We start from the raw sequence: 21802 nt of genomic DNA on the forward strand, positions 1-21802 counted from the left end.
AAAGGGGGGGGGTGGGGGGGGAACCGTGCCGCCGGTTGCCCGGGGGGAGCCATGTGCCCCACCAGGTGTAAGGTTTGCTGACCCGTTCGATGCGGTGACTGCTGGCACGGCGGCTGTACAGCGTCTGAGGGACTGTGCAGTTTTATGTTGGAATTCACCTCGTTTTGATCTCAGGTCGGGTACGCCAATTGCTGTCGAGAGACCCTGTTGTGCACTTTTGGGATGCCGGATTTTTACACCCCACTTCCCATTTCTCTGGATTCAAAGGATCGTCAGGTTCTGGCAGATTTACTTCCCGTAGTTCTCATGTTCGGTAGGAATTTCGTCGTATGTAGGGTTAAATTTCAACAGACTGCTGCTCTGTCCTTGCTTTTGAGATAAGGACAGAGGAGTAGCAGCTGCTTGTAAGATAGTCTCTGTAAGTTTTAGAGCATTTGAAGCTGAATGCACTGATTTCCAAGTCATGATTTTCTCAGGGATTTTAAACTGCAAGACTTTGTTCTTTCAAACTTCACTGTAAAAAATTCTTTAATGGAGCCTTCGCTCCTTTTCTCAGTGACTGTCCCATTCTCCAGCGAGCCGGGGGGTGGGGGGAACAGACCTGATTCCTGCTCAGGGTCTGTTGGACCCAGCCCGTGCTCATGGCTTTCTTCAGGTGGTACATTTGCAACAAAAGGACTCTTCTGAACGACAGTGGCCACCTTTTCTTCTGCTGTTATTTCATAATAAGGGTCCAGATGTCCCATCGCCTCATCTACCGCCCATTGTATCCACGCTGATCCCCACAACAAGAATAGAGTAGGAGTTAGCAGCAGTCGCATTAAATTCCAACCGTCATACGGGCACATCAAGTCAGCAGAAAAAATCCAGGTAACAATTTGTCGAGTGGCCTCAGACTTCACCCCATATTGCGTTATGGAGCTACGGGCCTGTTGCAAAATCTTCCAGTCATGTGGTTCCCATTTGCTTTGTCCATTAACCTGTACCACAGGACAGGTTAAGGCTTGTGTACCTCCCACAGTAGTGGCAACGTTCCACTGTTCATCTAGGATGGCATCTCTTATAACACCGCTACAGCGGGCAGGTGTGATCGGTGCCGGAGGCCCAGCTAAACATTTCGGAAAGGAAGCCTCATTTTCCCGGTGGGGGGGGTTGGTAACGATTGACATATGCTGTAACTGCAAGCTCATGTCTTGAAGACTCTGCAAAACTGACTGCAAAAGATCGGACGCTTTTTTTTCCTTGCAATTCATTCTGGCCGCCATCAGAGGGCGTCGGGAGTGGAGACGCCTCACTGGAAGATGGTGAGGGTGGATAGAGAGGAGGGGCCGATGTTGCAGGCCGCGCCCCAGGAGGGGCCGATGTCGTAAGCCGCGCCCCTTCTCCCTCCCCCTCTGGGGGTGGTACTAGCCGCAGAGGAAAGGCCGATGTTTCAGGCCGCGCCCCAGGAGGGGCTGATGTTGTAAGCCGCGCCCCTTCTCCCTCCCCCTCTGGGGGTGGTACTAGCCGCTCCTCCCCTCTTCCGGAAGGCAGCCGCTCCTCCCCTCTTCTGGAAGACAGTCACACTTCCGCACCCGACTCCTCCTTGCTCCCCGGGGGTGGTCGTGCTACCGCGTCCGGCTCGCATTTTGAGTTGATCTCTCTGGCAGCAACTTCCGGTGGGCCCCCCCCTCTGCGCCCAGACCGGAACCGTGCTCCGCACTCGCTCGAAACTCGGCAATTGTGTTACAAGTGGTCCCAGTCATCCCTCTAACGGCAGGTAGCCCGAAAACCCGTGATAATGTCCCAGGCTTAGGCGCGTGATCTTTCCCGGGCTCCTGAGCTAGCATCTGAGCTGCAGCACTCGCCACCTCTCGTTCAGCTTTCATGGCTTTTAAGGTCTGTAATACTGTTCGCCAGAGCTCGCGGACGGCTTTTATCTCCTTTTCCTCCTTTTCCTCCCCCGTTATTGTCCTTTCCCACATAGTTTCTCCTAATTCTTGCCATTCCGAGACGGAAAACAGTAGCGGGGTATCCGCAAAGTGACCCCATCGTTGCCCCAGTTTAATCAACTTCATGAGTTGCTTTGCCGTTGCGTCTATTCCTCTCTTAGAGAGAATACCGACGACCAGCGTTGCCGCAGCATCCACCTCCATGCCTGCGACCACGGCCTCCACGTTAAATTTTAGCTGAGCCAGGCAGCCCCAGTGTGGCTCGAAAATCCCTGGGAGTCGGCCGTCCGTGTCTGCCCTGCGCGTTCGCACCCAGGCAGGACCCTCCCAGCCGTTGTTCCCACAACCCCTCTCTAGCTGCTTGCCGCAGAATGAAGGACTCCTGTAGGGAAACAGTCCATCCTCTGCTACAAAATGTTGGCATGGTTTACGGATGCGTTGTAACGATGTGACCCCAATATGAGTATGATCGTTCACCTTTATTAGTCAGCAAAAAAAAGGTTTATATAGCAAAGCAATTACAGCATCTGATTAGTCAAACCCCCAACCCACATATAGGCAAAACTACTGCAACTCGTTGTGATTGGTGCAGAGCTGCATCTCGATGAGAAAACAGTGCTGTGGCAGGAAACAACAACGTGGCAGGAAGGAAGTGACAGTGTGGCAGGAAACGGTGACGTTCCCCCTGCTCCAGTGTCCCGAGCTCGTCGCTCTACCTTCCCAGCAGGGTTCCGTGTCCGCCGCTCCCAAGGATCACCTCCAGATCGGAACCTGGGTTGCTCAACGCTCCAAGCTATGTCCCCTCTCGTCCAGCCAGGACTCCACACAGCCCCAGTCTCTGTGCCCCTCTGCAAGCAGTGCCATGGGCAGATGAGGCTGAGCAACAGCTTTCCAGGCTAGCCCCTTCTGGGTGCGAGCTATCTGGAGACTTTCGCATTTTCGGTGCAGGGCTGCTGGAGGCACCCAGCAGAGATGCCCAGGATTTTTTTGAAGTTTGAGGTGGCAAGGCAAGCAAGCAGCCCCTGTCTCTGTGCGCCTGTGCGAGCAGTGCCATGGGCAGAGGAGGCTGAGAAACAGCTTTCCAGGCTAGCCCCTTCTTGGTAAGAGATATCCTAAGACATTCGCAACTTCAGTGCGTGTCTGCTGGAGTCACCCGTCAGGGATCCCCGGGACACGTTTGAAAATTGAGGTGGCAAGGCAAGCAAGCAGCTCCAGTCTCTGTGCGCCTGTGAGAGCAGTGCCATGGGTAGATGAGGCTGAGCAACAGCCTTACACGCTAGCCCCTTTTTGGTACGAGATATCTTGTGACATTCGCATATTAAGCTCAGGGCCGCGGGAGGCAGCCGGTAGTGACCCCCAGATAGGTTTGTAGTTTAAGGTGGCAAGGCAAGCAAGCATCCCCAGTCTCTATGTGCCTATGCAAGCACTGCCATGAGCAGATGAGGCTGAGCAACAGCTTTCCAGACTAGCCCGTTCTGGGTGCTAGCTATGTGGAGACGTTCGCATATTCGTTGCAGGGCTGCTGGAGGCACCCTGCAGGAACCTACTGGTTACGTTTGGAGATTGAGGTGACAAGGCAAGCAAGCAGCCCCAGTCTCTGTGCTCCTGTGCGACCAGTGTCATGTGCAGATGACGCTGAGCAACAGCTTTCCAGGCTAGCCCCTTCTTGTTAAGAGATATCCTGAGACGTTCGCATATTCGGGTCAGGGCTGCGGAAGGCCCCCGACAAGGACACCCTAGGTTACATTTGAAGTTTGAGGTGGCAAGCCAAGCATGCAGCCCCAGTCTCTGTGCATCTGTGCGAGCAGTGCCATGGGCAGATGAGGCTCATCAACAGTTTTTCAGGCTAGCCTATTCTGGGTGCGAGCTACCTGGAGACTTTCGCATTTTCGAAGCAGGGCTCCTGGAGGCACCTGACAGGGACCCCTGGGCTATGACTAAAGTTTGAGGTGGCAAAACACACAAGCAGCCCCAGTCTCTGTGCGCCTTTGCGAGCAGTGCCAAGGGCAGATGAGCCTGAGCAACATCTTTCCAGGCTAGCCCCTTTTTGGTGCGAGATATCTTGTGACATTAGCATATTATGCTCAGGGCAGTGGGAAGCACCCGGTAGTGACCCCCAGTTAGGTCTCTACTTTAATATGGCAAGGGAAGCAAGCATCCCCAGTCTCTATGTGCCTATGCAAGCAGTGCCATGAGCAGATGAGCCTGAGCAACGGTTTTCCTCGCTAAACCCTTCTTGGTAAGAGATATCTTGAGGCGATCACATATTTGGGACAGTAGTGCGGCAGGCGCCCGACAAAGAACCCCTAGGCTACGTTTGAAGTTTAAGGTGGCAAAGCAAGCAAGCAACCCCAGTCTCTGTGCACCTGTGTGATTAGTGCCATGGACAGATGATGCTGAGAAACAGCTTTCCAGGTTAGCACCTTCTGTGTTCGAGATATCTGGAGACGTTCGCACCTTCAGTGCAGAGCTGCTGGAGGAACAGGTAGTGATCCCCAGATAGTTTTGAAGTTTGACGTGGCAAGGCAAGCAAGGAACCCCAGTCTCTGTGTGCCTGTGCAAGCAGTGCCGTGGGCAGATGAGGCTGAGCAACAGCTTTCCAGACTAGCCTCTCCCTGTTAAGAGATATCCAGAGACGTTCGCCTATTCAGGTCAGGGCCTTGTCAAGCGCCCGGCAAAGACACCCTAGGCTACGTTTGAAGATTGAGGTGGCAAGCCAATCAAGCAGCCCCAGTCTCTGTGCGCCTGTGCGTGCAGTGCCATGGGAGATGAGGCTCAGCAACAACTTTCCAGGCTAGTCCTTTCTGGTTGCGAGCTATCTGGAGACGTTCGCATTTTTGGAGCACGGCTGTTGGAGGCAACCAGCACGGAGTCCCGGAACACGTTTGAAGTTTGAGGTGGCAAGGCAAGCAAGCAGTCCCAGTCTCTGTGCATCTGTGTGAGCATTGTCATGGGCAGATGAGGCTGAGCAACAGCTTTCCAGGCTAGCATCTTCTGGTTGCAAGCTATCTGGAGACGTTCGCAGTTCCGTTGCAGGGCTGATGGAGGGACCGGGCATGGAGCCCCTGGATACGTTTGAAGTTTGAGGTTGCAAGGCAAGCAAGCAGCCCTAGTCTCTGTGCGCCTGTGCGAGCAGTGCCATGGGCAGATGAGGCTGAGCAACAACTTGCCATGCTAGTCTCCTCTGGGTGCGAGCTATGTGGAGAAGTTCGCGTATTCGGGTCAGGGCTGCGGGAGGCCCCCTGTAAGGAACCCCTAGGCTACGTTTAAAGTTTGAGGTGGCAAGGCAAGCAAGCAGCCCCAGTCTCTGTGTGCCTGTGCTAGCAGTGCCATGGGAAGATGAGGCTGAGCAACAGCTTTCCAGGCTAGCCCCTTCTTGGTAAGAGATATCCTTAGACATTCGCATTCTTGGTGCAGGGCTACAGGAGGGACCCGCCAGGGAGCCACAACCTACGTTTGAAGTCTGAGGTGGCAAGGCAAGAAAGCAGCCCCAGTCTTTGTGCATCTGTGCGAGCAGTGCCATGGGCAGATGAGGCGGAAAAACAGCTTTCCAGGCTAACACCTTCTTGGTAATCGATAACCCGAGACGTTCGCATTTTCGGTGCAGGGCTGCTGGAGGTACCGCGCAGGGAGCCCCGGCTACGTTTGAAGTTTGAGATGGGAAGGCTAGCAAGCAGCCCCAGTCTCTGTGCGCCTGTGCGAGCAGTGCCATGGGCAGATGGGGATGAGCAACAGCATTCCAGGCTAGCCAATACTTGCTAAGAGATATCCTAAGACGTTCGCAACTTCAGTGCATGTCTGCTGGAGTCACCCGTCAGGGATCCCCGGGCTAGGTTTGAAAATTGAGGTGGCAAGGCAAGCAAGCAGCCCCAGTCTCTCTGTGTGCCTGTGCGAGCAGTGCCATGGGCAGATGAGCCTGAGCAACTGCTTTCCAGGCTAAACCATTCATGGGAAGAGATATCCTGAGACGTTTGCATATTCGGTCAGGGCTGCTAAAGGAACTGGGCAAAGACGCCCTAAGCTACGTTTGAAGTCTGAGGTGGCAAGGCAAGCAAGCAGCCCCAGTCTCTCTGCGCCTGTGCGAGCAGTGCCATGGGCAGATAAGGCTGAGAAACAGTTTTCAGGGCTAGTCCCTTCTGGGTTCGGTCTATCTGGAGATGTTGGCATCTTCAGTGTAGGTCTGCTGGAGGCACCCGTCAGTGATCCCTGGGATACGTTTGAAAACTGAGATGGCAAAGGAAGCAAGCAGCCTCAGTCTCTGTGTGCCTGTGCGAGCAGTGCCATGGGCAGATGAGGCTGAGCAACAGCTTTCCAGGCTAGCCCCTTCTTGGTAAGTGATATCATTTGACGTTCGCATCTTCAGTACAGGTCTGCTGGAGGCACCCGTCAGGGACGCCCGGGATTTGTTTCAAGTTTGAGATGGCAAGGCAAGCAAGCAGCCCCAGTCTCTGTGCGCCTGTGCGAGCAGTGCCATGGGCAGATGAGGCTGAGCAAAAGCTTTCCAGGCTAGCCAATACTTTGTAAGAGATATTCTAAGACTTTCGCAACTTCATTGCAGGTCTGCTGGAGTCACCCGTCAGGGACATCCGGAATACGTATGAAAATTGAGGTGGCAAGGCAAGCAAGCAGCCCCAGTCTCTGTGCGTCTGTGCGACCGGTGCCATGGGCAGATGATGCTGAGGAACAGCTTTCCAGGCTATCACCTTCTGGGTGGAAACTATCTGGAGACGTTCGCACCTTCAGTGCAGGTCTGCTGGAGGCACCCGGTAGTGACGCCCAGATAGGTTTGAATTCTGAGGTGGCAAGGCAAGCAAGCAGCACCAGTCTCTGAGTACCTGTGCAAGCAGTGCCATGGGCAGATGAGTCTGAGCAATATCTTTCCAGGCTAACACCTTCCTGGTAATTCATAACCCGAGACGTTCGCATTTTCGGTGCAGGGCTGCTGGAGGGACCGCGCAGGGAGCCCCGGGTACGTTTGAAGTTTGAGGTGGCAAGGCAAGCAAGCAGCCCCAGTCTCTGTGCGCCTGTGCGAGCAGTGCCATGGGCAGATGAGGCTGAGCAACAGATCTTCAGGCTAGCCCCTTCTTGGTAAGAGATATCCTGAGACGTTCGCATATTAAGGCCAGGTCTGAGGGAGGCACCCTGTAATCACCCCCTAGGCTACGTGTAAAGTTTGAGGTGGCAAGGGAAGCAAGCAGCCCCTGTCTCTGCGCATCTGTGCGGGCAGTGCCGTGAGCAGATGAGGCTGAGCAACAGCTTTCCAGGCTAAACCCTTCTTGGTAAGAGATATCTTGAGACCTTCGCATTCTCCGTGCATGGCTGCTGGAGGGACCTGGCAGGGAGCCTCGGGCTACGTCTGAAGTTTGAGATGGCAAGGCAAGCAAGAAGCCTCAGTCTCTTTGCGCCTGTGCGAGCAGTGCCATGGGCAGATGAAGCTGAGCAACACCTTTCAAGGCTAGTGCCTTCTGGTTGCTAGCTGTCTGGAGACGTTCACAAATTCATTGAACGGCTGCTGGAGGCACCCGGAAGGGACACCCGGGCTATGTTTGAATTTTGAGGTGGCAAGGCAAGCAAGAAACCCCAGTCTCTTTTCCTGTGCGAGCAGTGCCATGGTCAGATGAGGCTGAGGAAAAGCTTTCCAGGCTATCCCCTTCTTGATAAATGACATCCTGAGACGCTTGCATATTTTGGAGAGGGGTGTGGCAGACGCCAGACAAGGAAACCCTAGGCTACGTTTGAAGTTTGATGTCGCAAGGCAAGCAAGCAGCCGCATTCTCTGTGCGCCTGTGTGAGCAGTGCCATGAGCAGTTGCGGCTGAGCAACAGCTTTCCAGGCTAACCCCTTCTTGGAAATAGATAACCAGAGGCGTTCGCATTTTTGGTGCAGGGCTGCTAGAGGGACCGGGCAGAGAGCCTTGGACTACGTTTGAAGTTTGAGGTGGCAAGGCAAGCAAGCAGCCCCAGTCTCTGTGCATCTGTGCGAGATGTGCCATGGGCAGATGAGGCTGAGCAACGTCTTTCCAGGCTAAACCCTTATTGGTAAGAGATATCTTGAGACCTTCGCATTCTCCGTGCATGGCTGCTGGAGGGACCTGGCAGGGAGCCTCGGGCTCCGTTTGAAGTTTGAGATGGCAAGGCAAGAAAGCAGCCCCAGTCTCTGGGCGCCTGTGTGAGCAGTGCCATGACCAGATGAGGCTGAGGAACAGCTTTCAAGTCTAGCCCGTTCTGTTTGCGAGCTATCTGGAGACGTTCACACATTCGTCGAACGGCTGCTGGAGGCACCCGGAAGGGACACCCGGGCTATGTTTGAAGTTTGAGGTGCCAAGGCAAGCAAGCAGCCCCAGTGTCTGTGCAACTGTGCGAGCAGTGCCATGGGCAGATGAGGCTGAGCAAAAGCTTTCCAGGCTAGCCCCTACTTGGTAAATTATATCCTGAGACGCTCGCATATTTGGGACAGGGGTGCGGCAGGCGCCAGGCAAAGAACCCCTAGGCTACGTTTGAAGTTTGAGGTGGCAAGGCAAGCAAGCAGCCCCAGTCTCTGTGCGGTTGTGTGAGCAGTGCCATGGGCAGATTATGCTGAGGAACAGCTTTCCAGGCTAGCATCTTCTGGGTGGAAACTATCTGGAGACGTTCGCACCGTCGGTGCAGGTCTGATGGAGGCAGCCGGTAGTGACCCCCAGGTAGGTTTGAACTCTGAGGTGGCAAGGCAAGCAAGCAGCACCAGTCTCTGAGCACCTGTGCAAGCAGTGCCATGGGCAGATGAGGCTGAGCAATATCTTTCCAGGCTAACACCTTCCTGGTAATTCATAACCCGAGACGTTCGCATTTTCGGTGCAGGGCTGCTGGAGGGACCGCGCAGGGAGCCCCGGTAACGTTTGAAGTTTGAGGTGGCAAGGCAAGCAAGCAGCCCCAGTCTCTGTGCGCCTGTGCGAGCAGTGCCATGGGGAGATGAGTCTGAGCAACAGCTCTCCAGGCTAGCCCGTTCTGGGTGCGAGCTAAATGGAGACGTTCGCATATTCGTTGCATGGCTGCTGGAGACACCTGACAGGGAGCCCCTAGGCTACTTTTGAAGTTTGAGGTGGTGATGCAGGAATACAGGCCCAGTCTCCGTGCGCCTGTGTGAGCAGTGCCATGGGCAGATGAGGCTGAGCAACAGCATTCCAGGATAAACCCTTCTTGGAAAGAGATATCCCGAGACGTTCGCATATTAAGGTCAGGGCTGTTGGAGGGGCCCAGCAAGGACCCCCTAGGCTACGTATGAAGTTTGAGATGGCAAGGCAAGCAAGCAGCCCCAGTCTCTGTGCGCCTGTGCGAGCAGTGCCATGGGCAGATGAGTCTGAGCAACAGCTTTCCAGGCCAAACCATTCTTGTTAAGAGATATCCTGAGACGTTCGCATATTAAGGTCAGGGCTGTGGGAGGGGCCGGGCAAGGACCCCCTAGGCTACGTTTGAAGTTTGAGTTGGCAAGGCAAGAAAGCAGCCCCAGTCTTTGTGCATTTGTGCGAGCAGTGCCATGGGCACACGAAGCTGAGTAACACCTTTCAAGGCTAGCCCCTTCTGGTTGCGAGCTATCTGGAGACGTTCACGCATTCGTCAAACGGCTGCTGGAGGCACCCGGAAGGGACACCCGGGCTATGTTTGAAGTTTGAGGTGCCAAGGCAAGCAAGCAGCCACAGTGTCTGTGCATCTGTGCGAGCAGTGCCATGGGCAGATGAGGCTGAGCAAAAGCTTTCAAGGCTATCCCCTACTTGGTAAATGATATCCTGAGATGCTCACATATTTGCGACAGGGGTGCGGCAGGCGCCAGGCAAAGAACCCCTGGGCTACGTTTGAAGTTTGAGGTGGCAAGGCAAGCAAGCAGCCCCAGTCTCTGTGCGCCTGTGTGAGCAGTGCCATGGGCAGGTGATGCTGAGGAACAGCTTTCAAGGCTAGCACCTTCTGGGTGGAAACTATCTGGAGACGTTCGCACCGTCGGTGCAGGTTTGCTGGAGGCACCCGGTAGTGACCCCCAGATACGTTTGAATTCTGAGGTGGCAAGGCAAGCAAGCAGCACCAGTCTCTGAGCACCTGTGCAAGCAGTGCCATGGGCAGATGAGGCTGAGCAATATCTTTCCAGGCTAACACCTTCCTGGTAATTCATAACCCGAGACGTTCGCATTTTCGGTTCAGGGCTGCTGGAGGGACTGCGCAGGGAGCCCCGGGTACGTTTGAAGTTTGAGGTGGCAAGGCAAGCAAGCAGCCCCAGTCTCTGGGCGCCTGTGCGAGCAGTGCCATGGGCAGATGAGTCTGAGCAACAGCTTTCCAGGATAAACTCTTCTTGGTAAGAGATATCCTGAGACGTTCGCATATTACGGTCAGGGCTGTGGGAGGGGCCGGGCAAGGACCCACTAGGCTACGTTTGAAGTTTGAGGTGGCAAGGGAAGCAAGATACCTCGGTCTCTGGGAGCCTGTGTGGGCAGTGCCATGAGCAGATGAGGTTGAGCAACAAATTTGCTGGCTAGCCGCTTCTGGGTGGAAGCTATATGGAGAAGTTCGCCTATTCGGGTCACGGGTGCTGGAGGCAACCGGCAGGGACACCCTGATTTTGTTTGAAGTTTAAGGTGGCAAGGCAAGCAAGAAGCCTGAGTCTCTGTGCGTCTGTGCGAGCAGTGCCATGGGCAGAGGAGGCTGACAAACAGCTTTCCGGGCTAACCCCTTCTGGGTGGAAGCTGTCTGGAGACGTTCGCCTATTCGGGTCACGGCTGCTAGAGGAAACCGTCAGGGACCCCCTGGTTTCATTTGAAGTTTGTGGTGGCAATGCAAGCAAGCAGCCCCAGTCTCTTGGCGCCTGTGCGAGCAGTGCCAAGGGCAGATGAGGCTGAACAACTGCTTTCCATGCTAGCCCCTTTTTGGTAAGAAATATCCTGAGACGTTCGCATGTTCAGGTCAGGGCTGCGGCAGGCGCCTGGCAAAGACCCCCTAGGCTCCGTTTGAAGTTTAAAGTGGCAAAGGAAGCAAGATACACCAGTCTCTGGGAGCCAGTGCGAGCAGTGCCATGGGCAGATGAGGCTGAACAACAGCTTTCCAGGCTAGCCCCTTCTGGGTGCAAGCTATCTGGAGACGTTCGCCTATTAGGGTCACGACTGCTGGAGGCAACCGTCAGGGACTCCCTGGTTGTGTTTGAAGTTTGAGGTGGCAAGGCAAGCAAGCAGCCAAAGTCTCTGAGCACCTGTGCAAGCAGTGCCATGAGCACATGAGGCTGAGCAACAGCTTTCCTGGCTAGCCCATTCATGGCATAAGATATCTTGATACGCTCGCATATTCGGGTCAGGTTTGCGGCAGGCGCCTGGAAAAAATCTCGTCGGCTACGTGTTTAATTTGAGGTGGCAAGGCAAGCAAGCAGCCCCAGTCTCTGAGCACCTGTGCGAGCAGTGCCATGGGCAGATGAGGCTGAGCAACAGCTTTCCAGGCTAGCCCAGTAAGGGTGCGAGCTATCTGGAGACGTTCACATCTTCGGTGCAGGGCTGCCTGAGTCACCCGACAGGGACCCCTAGGCTGCGTTGGAAGTTTGAGGTGGCAAGGCTAGCAAGCAGCCCCAGTCTCTGTGCGCCTGTGCGAGCAGTGCCATGGGCAAATGAGGCTGAGCAACAGCTTTCCAGTTTAGCCCATTCTTGGTAAGAGACATCTTGAGACGTTCAAATATTAAGATCCGGGCTGCGTTAGGCGCCCGGCAAGGACCCCCTAGGATACGTTTGAAGATGGAGGTGGCAAGTCAAGCAAGCAGCCCCAGTCTCTGAGCACCTGTGAGAGCTGTGCCATGGGCAGATGAGGCTGAGCAAAAGCTTTCCAGTCTAACCCCTTCTTGGCATAATATATCCTGAGATGCTCGCATATTCGGGTCAGTGCTGTGGCAGACGCCCGGAAAAAACCTCCTAGGCTACGTTGGAAGTTTGAGGTGGCAAGGCTTGCAAGCAGCCCCAGTCTCTGTGCGCCTGTGCGAGCACTGCCATGGGCAGATAAGGCTGAGCAAAAGCTTTCCAGTCTAGGCCCTTCTTGGTAAGGGATATCTTGAGACGTTCGCATATTTAGGTCCGGGCTCCGGTAGGCGCCCGGCAAGGACCCTCTAGGATGCAATTGAAGTTTGAGGTGGCAAGGCAAACAAGCACCCCCAGTCTCTGTGCGCCTGTGCGAGCAGTGCCATGGGCAGATGAGGCTGAGCAACAGCGTTTCAGATTAACCCTTCTTGATAATAGATAACTTGAGGCGTTCGCATTTGCGTTGCTGGGCTGCTGGAGGCGCCCTGCATGGACCGCCGGGCTACGTTTGAATTTTGAGGTGGCAAGGCAAGCAATCAACCCCAGTCTCTGTGCGCCTGTGCGAGCAGTGCCATGGGCAGATGTGGCTGAGCAACAGCTTTGCAAGCTAGGCCCTTCTGGGTGCGAGCTATATGGAGACGTTCGCATTTTCGGTGCAGGGCTGCTGGAGGCACTTGTCAGGGACCCTCGGCATTTGATTGAAGTTTGTGCTGTCAAAGCACGCAAGCAGCCCCAGTCTCTGTGCGTGTGTGCGAGCATTGCCATGGGCAGATGAGGCTGAGCAAAATCTTTCCAGGCTAGCCCCTTCTGGGTGCGAGCTATCTGCAGACGTGCGCATTTTCAGTGCAGGTCTGCTGGCGGCACCCAGCAGGTAGCCCCAGGCTGTGTTTGAGGTTTGAGGTGGCAAGGCAAGCAAGCAGCCCCAGTCTCTGTGCGCCTGTGCGAGCAGTGCCATGGGCAGATGAGGCTGAGCAACACGTTTCAAGGCTAGCCCCTTCTGGGTGCGCGCTATATGGAGACGTTCGCATATTCGTTGCAGGGCTGCTGGAGGCAGCCGGAAGGGACCCCCTGGTTATGTTTGAAGATTGAGGTGGCAAGGCAAGCAAGCAGCCCCAGTCTCTGAGCACCTGTGCAAGCAGTGCCATGAGCAGAAGAGGCTGAGCAACAGATCTCCAGGCTAGCCCATTTTTGCTAAGGGATATAGTGAGACGTTCGCATATTCGGGTCAGTGCTTCGGGAGGCGTCCTGCAATCACCCCCTAGGCTACGTGTGAAGTTTGTGGTGGCAAGGCAAGCAAGCAGCCCCACTATCTGCGCACCTGTGTGAGCAGTGCCATGGGCAGATGAGGCTGAGCAAGAGCTTTCAAGGCTAGCCCCTTCTTGGTAAGAGATATCCTGAGACGTTCGCATATTAAGGTCAGGGCTGTGGGAGGGGCCCGGCAAAGACCCCCTAGGCTACGTTTGAAGTTTGAGGTGGCAAGGCAATCAAACAGCCCCAGACTCTGGATTCCTGTGTGAGCAGTGCCATGGGCAGACGAGGCTGAGCAACAGCTTTCCAGGCTTGTCCCTTCTGGGTGCGATCTGTCTAGAGATGTTCGCATTTTCAGTGCAGGTCTGCTGGAGGCACCCGGCAGGTATCCCCGGGCTATGTTTGAAGTTTGAGGTGGCAAGGCAGGAAAGCAGCCCCAGTCTCTGTGCGTCTATGCAATCAATGCCATGAGCAGATGAGGCTGAGCAACAGCTTTCCAGGCTAGCCCCTTCTTGGCATAAGATATCTTGAGACGCTCACATATTCGGGTCAGGGCTGCGGGAGGCGTCCTGCAATCACCCCCTAGGCTACGTGTGAAGTTTGAGGTGGCAAAGGAAGCAAGCAGCCCCAGTCTCTGTGCGCCCCTGCGAGCAGTGCCATGGGCAGATGAGGCTGAGCAACAACTTTCCAGGCTAGTCCCTTCTAGGTACGAGCTATCTGGATACGTTCGCATATTCAGGTCAGGGCTGCGGGAGCCCCCCTGCAAGGATCCCCTAGGCTACGTTTGAAGTTTGTGGTGGCAATGCAAGCAAGCAGCCCCAGTCTCTCTGTGCGCCTATACGAGTAGTGCCATGAGCAGATGAGGCTGAGCAACAGCTTTCCAGGCTAAACCCTTCTTGGTAAGTGATATCTTGAGACGTTCGCAATCTCCGTGCAGGGCTGCTGGAGGGACCCAGCAGGGACAACAGGGCTACGTTTGAAGTTTGAGTTGGCAAGGCAAGAAAGCAGCCCCAGTCTTTGTGCACCTGTGCGAGCAGTGCCATGGCCAGATGAAGCTGAGCAACACCTTTCAAGGCTAGCCCATTCTGACTGAGAGCTATCTGGAGACGATCACGCATTCGTTGAATGGCTGCTGGAGGCACCCGGAAGAGACACCCGGGCTATGTTTGAAGTTTGAGGTGGCAAGGCAAGAAAGCAGCCCCAGTCTCTTTGCGCCTGTGCGAGCAGTGCCATGAGCAGATGAGGCTGAGCAACAGCGTTTCAGATTACCCCTTCTTGATAACAGAATACTTAAGGCGTTCGCATTTGCGTTGCTGGGCTGCTGGAGGCGCCCTGCATGGACCGCCGGGATACGTTTGAATTTTGAGGTGGCAAGGCAAGCAATCAACCCCAGTCTCTGAGCGCCTGTGCAAGCAGTGCCATGGGCAGATGTGGCTGAGCAACAGCTTTGCAAGCTAGGCCCTTCTGGGTGCGAGCTATCTGGAGTCGTTCATATTTTCGGTGCAGGGCTGCTGGAGGCACTTGTCAGGGACCCTCGGCATTTGATTGAAGTTTGTGCTGTCAAAGCACGCAAGCAGCCCCAGTCTCTGTGCGTGTGTGCGAGCATTGCCATGGGCAGATGAGGCTGAGCAAAATCTTTCCAGGCTAGCCCCTTCTGGGTGCGAGCTATCTGCAGACGTGCGCATTTTCAGTGCAGGTCTGCTAGCGGCACCCAGCAGGTAGCCCCAGGCTGTGTTTGAGGTTTGAGGTGGCAAGGCAAGCAAGCAGCCCCAGTCTCTGTGCGCCTGTGCGAGCAGTGCCATGGGCAGATGAGGGTGAGCAACACGTTTCAAGGCTAGCCCCTTCTGGGTGCGCGCTATATGGAGACGTTCGCATATTCGTTGCAGGGCTGCTGGAGGCAGCCGGAAGGGACCCCCTGGTTATGTTTGAAGATTGAGGTGGCAAGGCAAGCAAGCAGCCCCAGTCTCTGAGCACCTGTGCAAGCAGTGCCATGAGCAGAAGAGGCTGAGCAACAGATCTCCAGGCTAGCCCATTTTTGCTAAGAGATATAGTGAGACGTTCGCATATTCGGGGCAGGGCTTCGGGAGGCATCCTGCAATCACCCCCTAGGCTACGTGTGAAGTTTGTGGTGGCAAGGCAAGCAAGCAGCCCCACTATCTGTGCACCTGTGTGAGCAGTGCCATGAGCAGAAGAGGCTGAGCAACAGCTTTCCAGGCTAGGCCCTTCTCGTTAAGAGATATGCTGAGACGTTCGCATTCTGTGTGCAAGGGTGCTGGAGGGACCCAGCAGGGAGTCCCGGGCTACGTTAGAAGATGGAGGTGGCAAGGCAAGCAAGCAGCCCCAGTCTCTACACATCTGTGTTAGCAGTGCCGTGGGCAGATGAGGCTGAGCAACAGTCTTCCAGACTAGCCCCTTCTGGGTGCGAGCTATCTGCAGACATTCGCATTTTCGTTTCAGTACTGCTGGAGGCACCCGGCATGGGCCCCCGGAATTTGATTGAAGTTTGAGTTGTCAAAGCATGCAAGAAGCCCCAGTCTCTGTGCGCCTGTTCCAGCAGTGCCATGGGCAGATGAGGCTGAGCAACAGCTTTCCAGGCTAGCCCCTTCTGGTTGCGAGCTATCTGGAGATGTTCGCCTTCTTAGTGCAGGGCTGCTGGAGGCACCCGGCGGGGACCCTCGGCATTTGTTTGAAGGTTGAGGTAGCAAGGCAAGCAAGCAGCCCCAGTCTCTGTGCGCCTGTGCGAGCAGTGCCATGGGCTGAATAGGATGAGCAACATCTTTCCAAGCTAGACACTTCCGGGTGCGAGATATGTTAAGACATTCGCACTTTTGGGGCAGGGCTGTGGAAGGCGCCGGGCAGGGATCTCCGGTCTATTTTTGAAACTTGAGGTGGCAACGCAAGCATGCAGTCTTAGTGTCTGTGCGCCTGTGCAGGCAGTGCCATGAGCAGATGAGGCTGAGCAACAGCTTTCCAGGCTAGCCCCTTTTGGGTGCGATCTCTCTGGAGATGTTCGAATTTTCAGTGCAGGTATGCTGGAGTCACCCGGCAGGGCACCCCGGGCTATGTTTGAGGTTTGAGGTGTCAAGACAAGCAAGCAGCCCCAGTTTCTGTGCATGTGTGCGAGCAGTGACATGGGCAGACGAGGCTGAGTAACAGCTTTCTAGGCTAACCCCTTCTGGGTGTGATCTAACTGGAGAAGTTCGCATTTTCGGTGCAGGGATGCTGGAGGCACTTGGCAGGGACCGAGGCCATTTGATTGAAGTTTGAGGTGTGAAAGCACGCAAGCAGCCCCAGTATGTGTGTGCCTCTGCAAGCAGCGCCGTGGGCTGATGAGGCTGAGCAAGAGTTTTCCAAGCTAGCCCCTTTCGGGTGCGAGCTATCTGGAGATATTCGCATTATCGCTGCAGGAGTGCTGGAGGGACCCGTCACGGATCCCCGGGCTACGTTTGAAGTTTAAGGTGGCAAGGCAAGCAAGCAGCCCCAGTCTCTGTGCGCCTGTGTGAGCAGTACCATTGGCAGATGAGTCTGAGCAACAGCTTTCCAGGCTAGCCCCTTCTTGGTAAGAGATATACTGAGAGGCTCGCATATTTGGGACAGGGGTGCGGCAGGCGCTCGGCAAAGAACCCCTAGGATACGTTTGAAGTTTGAGGTGGCAAGGCAATCAAGCAGCCCCAGTCTCTTTGCGCCTGTGTGAGCAGTGCCATGGGCAGATGAGGCTGAGCAACAGCTTTCCAGGCTAGCCCCTTCTTACTACGAGATATCCTGAGACGTTCTCATTTTCTGTTCGGGGCTGCTGGAGGCACCTGGCAGGGAGTCCCGGGCTACGTTTGAAGATTGAGGTGTCAAGGCAAGCAAGCAGCCCCAGTCTCTGTGCGCCTGTGTTAGCAGTGCCAGGGGCAGATGAGGCTAAGCAAGAGCATTCCAGGCTAGCCCCATGTGGGTGCGAGCTATCTGGAGACGTTCGCATATTAGGGTTAGGGCTGATGGAGGCACCCGGCAGGGATCCCCTGGTTACGTCTGAAGTTTGAGGTGGCAAGGCAAGCAAGCAGCCCCAGTCTCTGTGCGCCTGTGTGAGCAGTGCCATGGGCAGATGAGGCTGAGCAACAGCTTTCCAGGCTAGCCCCTTCTAGTTGAGAGATATCCTGAGACATTCGCATATTAAGGTCAGGGCTGTTGGAGGGGCCCAGCAAGGACCCCCTAGGACACGTTTGAAGTTTGAGGTGGCAAGGCAAGCAAGCAGCCCCAGTCTCTCTGTGCGTCTGTGCAAGCAGTGCCATGGACAGATGAGGCTGAGCAAAAGCTTTCCAGGCTAGCCCCTTTTTGGTACGAGATATCCTGTGACGATCGTATATTTGGGTCAGGGCTGTGGGAGGCACCCGGCACGGATTCCCGGGCTACATTTGAAAATTGAGTTGGGAAGGCAAGCAAACAGACCCAGTCTCTGAGCACCCGTGCAAGCAATGCCATGAGCAGATGAGGCTGAACAACAGCTTTCCAGGCTAAATCGTTCTTGGTAAGAGATATCCTGAGACGTTCGCATTCTAGTTGCAGGGCTGCTGGAGGCACTCGGCAGGGAGCCCCGGGCTACGTTTGAAGTTTAAGGTGGCAAGGCAAGCAAGCTGCCCCAGTCTCTGTGCGCCTGAGTGAGCAGTGCCATGGGCAGATGAGGCTGAGCAACAGCTTTCAAGGATAGCCCCTTTTTGGAACGAGATATCCTATGACGTTCGTATATTCGGGTCAAGGCTGTGGGAGGCCCCCGCCAAGGACCCCCTAGGCTACTTTTGAGGTTTCAGGTGGCAAGGCAAGCAAGCAGCCGCAGTACATGTGCGCCTGTGCGAGCAGTGCCATGGGCAGATAAGGCTGAGCAATAGCTTTCAAGGATAGCCCCTTTTTGGAACGAGATATCCTGATATGTTCCCATATTCAGGTCAGGGCTGTGGGAGGCCCCCTGCAAGGACCCCCTAGGCTATGTTTGAGGTTTGAGGTGGTAAGGGAAGCAAGCAGACCCAGTGTCTGTGCGACTGAGCGAGCAGTGCCATGGGCAGATGAGGCTGAGCAAAAGCTTTCCAGACTAGTCCCTTCTTTGTAAGAGATATCTGGAGATGTTCGCGTTTTCGGTGAAGGGCTGCTGGAGGCTGCCAGCGGGGATCCGTGACCTATGTTTGAAGATCAAGGTGGCAAGGCAAGCAAGCAGCCCCAGGCTGTGTGCGCCTGTGCGAGCAGTGCCATGGGCAGATGAGGCTGAGCAACAGCTTTCAAGGCTAAACACTTTCAGGTAAGACATATCCTGAGACATTCGTATTCTAGTTGCAGGGCTGCTGGAGGCACCTGGCTGGGAGCCCCGGGCTACGTTTTAAGTTTGAGGTGGCAAGGCAAGCAAGCAGCCCCAGTCACTGTGCGCCTGTGCGAGCAGTGCCATAGGCAGATGAGGCTGAGCAACAGCTTTCCTGGCAAAACCCTTCTTGGTACGACATATCCTGAGTCGTTCGCATTCTCCGTGCAGGGGTGCTGGAGGGACCCAGCAGGGAGCCCCAGGCTACGTTTGAAGATTTAGGTGGCAAGGCAAGCAAGCACCCCCAGTCTGTGTGCGCCTGTGCGAGCAGTACCATGGGCACATGAGGCTGAGCAACAGCTTTCCATGCTAGCCCCTTCTTGGTAAGACGTTCGCATATGTGTGTCAAGGCTATTACAGGTGCCCGGCAAAGACCCCAGAACTACGTTTGAAGTTTGAAGTGGCAAGGCAAGCAAGAAGCCCCACTCTGTGTGCGCCTGTGTGAGCAGTGCCATGGGCAGATGAGGCTCAGCAACACATTTCAAGGCTAGCACCTTCTGGATGCGAGCTATCTGGAGACGTTCTAGTATCGGGGGCAGGGCTGCTGGAGGCACCCGGCTGGGACACCTGGGCTATGTTTTAAGTTTAAGGCGGCAAGGCAAGAAACAAGCCCCAGTCTCTGTGCATCTGTGCGAGCAGTGCCATGGGCAGATGAGGCTGAGCAACACCTTTCAAGGCTAGCCCCTTCTTGGTAAAAGACATACTGAGACGCTCGCATTCTCCGTGCAGCGGTGCTGGAGGGACCCAGCAGGGAGCTCCGGGCTACATTTGAAGATTGAGGTGGCAAGGCAAGCAAGCAGCCCCAGTCTCTGCGCCTGTGTGAGCAGTGCTATGGGCAGATGAGTGAGCAACAGCTTTCCAGGTTAAACCCTTCTTGGTACGAGATATGCTGAGACGTTCGCATTCTCCGTGCAGGGATGCTGGAGGGACCCAGCAGAGAGCACCGGGCTACATTTGAAGGCTGAGGTGGCAAGGCAAGCAAGCAGCCCCAGTATCTGGGCGCCTGTGCGAGCAGTGCATGGGCAGATGAGAGAGCAACAGCTTTCCAGGCTAGCCACTTCTTGGTAAATGATATCCTGAGACGTTCGCATATTCGGGTCAGGGCTGCAGAAGGAGCTCAGCAAGGACCCCCTAGGCTACGTTTGAAGTTTGAGGTGGCAAGGCAAACAAGCAGCCCCATTATCTGGGCGCCTGTGCGAGCAGTGCATGGGCAGATGAGAGAGCAACAGCTTTCCAGGCTAGCCCGTTCGTGGTACGAGATATCCTGAGACATTCTCATTTTCGGTGCGGGGCTGCTGGAGGCACCTGGCAGGGATTCCCCGGCTACGTTTGAAGATTGAGGTGGCAAAGCAGCAAGAAGCCCCAGTCTCTGTGCAGCTGTGCGAGCAGTGCCATGGGCAGATGAGGTTGAGCAACAGCTTTCCAGGCTAGCCCCTTCTGGGTGCGAGCTATCTGGAGACATTCGCATATTAGGGTCAGGGCTGATGGAGGCACCCTGCAGGGACCCTCTGGTTCCGTTTGAAGACGGAGGTGTCAAGGCAAGCAAGCAGCCCCAGTCTCTTTGCGCCTGTGCGAGCAGTGCATGGGCAGATGAGGCTGAGCAACAGCTTTCCAGGCTAGCCCCTTCTTGGTAAAAGATATCCTTATACGTTAGCATTCTCAGTGCAGGGCTGCTGGAGGGACCCGGCAGGGAGCCCTGAGGTAAGTGTGAAGTTTGACGTGGCCAGGCAAGCAAGCAGCCCCAGTCTCTGAGCGTCTGTGCGAGCAGTGCAATGGGCAGATGAGGCTGAGCAACACCTTTCAAGGCTAGCACCTTCTGATGCGAACTATCTGGAGACGTTCTCATATTCGGAGCAGGACTGCTGGAGGCACCCGGCTGGGACAGCCGGCTACGTTTTAAGTTTAAGGTGGTAAGGCAAGCAAGAAGCCCCAGTCTCTGTGCAGCTGTGACAGCAGGGCCATGGGCTGATGAGGCTGAGCAACAGCTTTCCAGGCTAGCCCCTTCTGGGTGTGAGCTATCTGGAGACATTCGCATATTAGGGTCAGGGCTGATGGAGGCACCCTGCAGGGACCCTCTGGTTCCGTTTGAAGACGGAGGTGTCAAGGCAAGCAAGCAGCCCCAGTCTCTGGGCGCCTGTGCGAGCAGTGCCATGGGCAGATGAGGCTGAGCAACAGCTTTCCAGGCTAGCCCCTTCTCGTTAACATATATACTGAGACGTTCGTATATTCGGGTCAGGGCGGTGGGAGGCCCATGCCAAGGACCCCCTAGGCTACGTTTGAGGTTTCAGGTGGCAAGACAAGCAAGCAGCCCCAATATCTGGGCGCGTGTGCGAGCAGTGCCATGGGCAGATGAGGCTGAGCAACACCTTTCCAGGCTAAACACTTCCTCGTACGAGATATCCTGAGACGTTCGCATTTTCTGGCACAGGACTGCTGGAGGCACCCTGCAGGGAGCCCCGGGCTACGTTTAAAGTTTGAGGTGGCAAGGCAAGCAAGCACCCCAGTCTCTGTGCGCCTGTGCGAGCAGTGCATGGGCAGATGAGGCTGAGCAACAGCTTTCCAGGCTATCCCCTTCTTGGTAAAAGATATCCTTATACGTTAGCATTCTCAGTGCAGGGCTGCTGGAGGGACCCGGCAGGGAGCCCTGAGGTAATTGTGAAGGTTGAGGTGGCAAGGCAAGCAAGCAGCCCCAGTCTCTGTTCGCCTGTGTGAGCAGTGCAATGGGTAGACGAGACTGTGCAACACCTTTCAAGGCTAGCACCTTCTGGTTGCGATCTAACTGGAGACGTTCTCATATTGGGGGCAGGGCTGCTGGAGACACCCGTCTGGGACACCCGGGCTATGTTTGAAGTTTAAGGTGGCAAGGCAAGCAAGAAGCCCCAGTCTCTGTGCGCCTGTGAGAGCAGTGCCATAGGCAAATGAGGCTGAGCAACAGCTTTCCAGGCTAGCCCCTTCTGGGTGCAAGCTATCTGGAGACATTCGCATATTCGTTACAGGGCTGCTGGAGGCACCCGGCAGGGAGCCTTGGGCTATGTTTAAAGTTTGAGGTGGCAAGGCAAGCAAGCAACCCCAGTCTCTGTGCATCTGTGCGAGCAGTTCCATATGCAGATGAGTCTCAGCAACAGCTTTCCAGGCTAAACGCTTCTTGGTATGAGATATCCTGAGACGTTCACATTCCCCGTGCAGGGGTTCTGGAGGGACCCAGCAGGGAGCCCCGGGCTACGTTTGAAGTTTGAGGTGGCAAGGCAAGCAAGAAGCCCCAGTCTGTGTGCGCCTGTGCGAGCAGTGCCATGGGCAGATGAGGCTGAGCAACAGCTTTCAACGTTAGCCCCTTTTTGGTACAAGACATCCTAACATGTTCGTATATTCGGGTCAGGGCTGTGGGAGGCCCCCCCAAAGGACCCCCTAGGCTACATTTGAGTTTTCAGGTGGCAAGGCAAGCAAGCAGCCCCAGTATCTGTGCGCCTTTGCGAGCAGTGCCATGGGCAGATGAGGCTG

Source organism: Opisthocomus hoazin, chromosome W (assembly GCF_030867145.1).
Source record: "Opisthocomus hoazin isolate bOpiHoa1 chromosome W, bOpiHoa1.hap1, whole genome shotgun sequence".
NCBI classification, from domain to species: Eukaryota; Metazoa; Chordata; class Aves; order Opisthocomiformes; family Opisthocomidae; genus Opisthocomus; species Opisthocomus hoazin.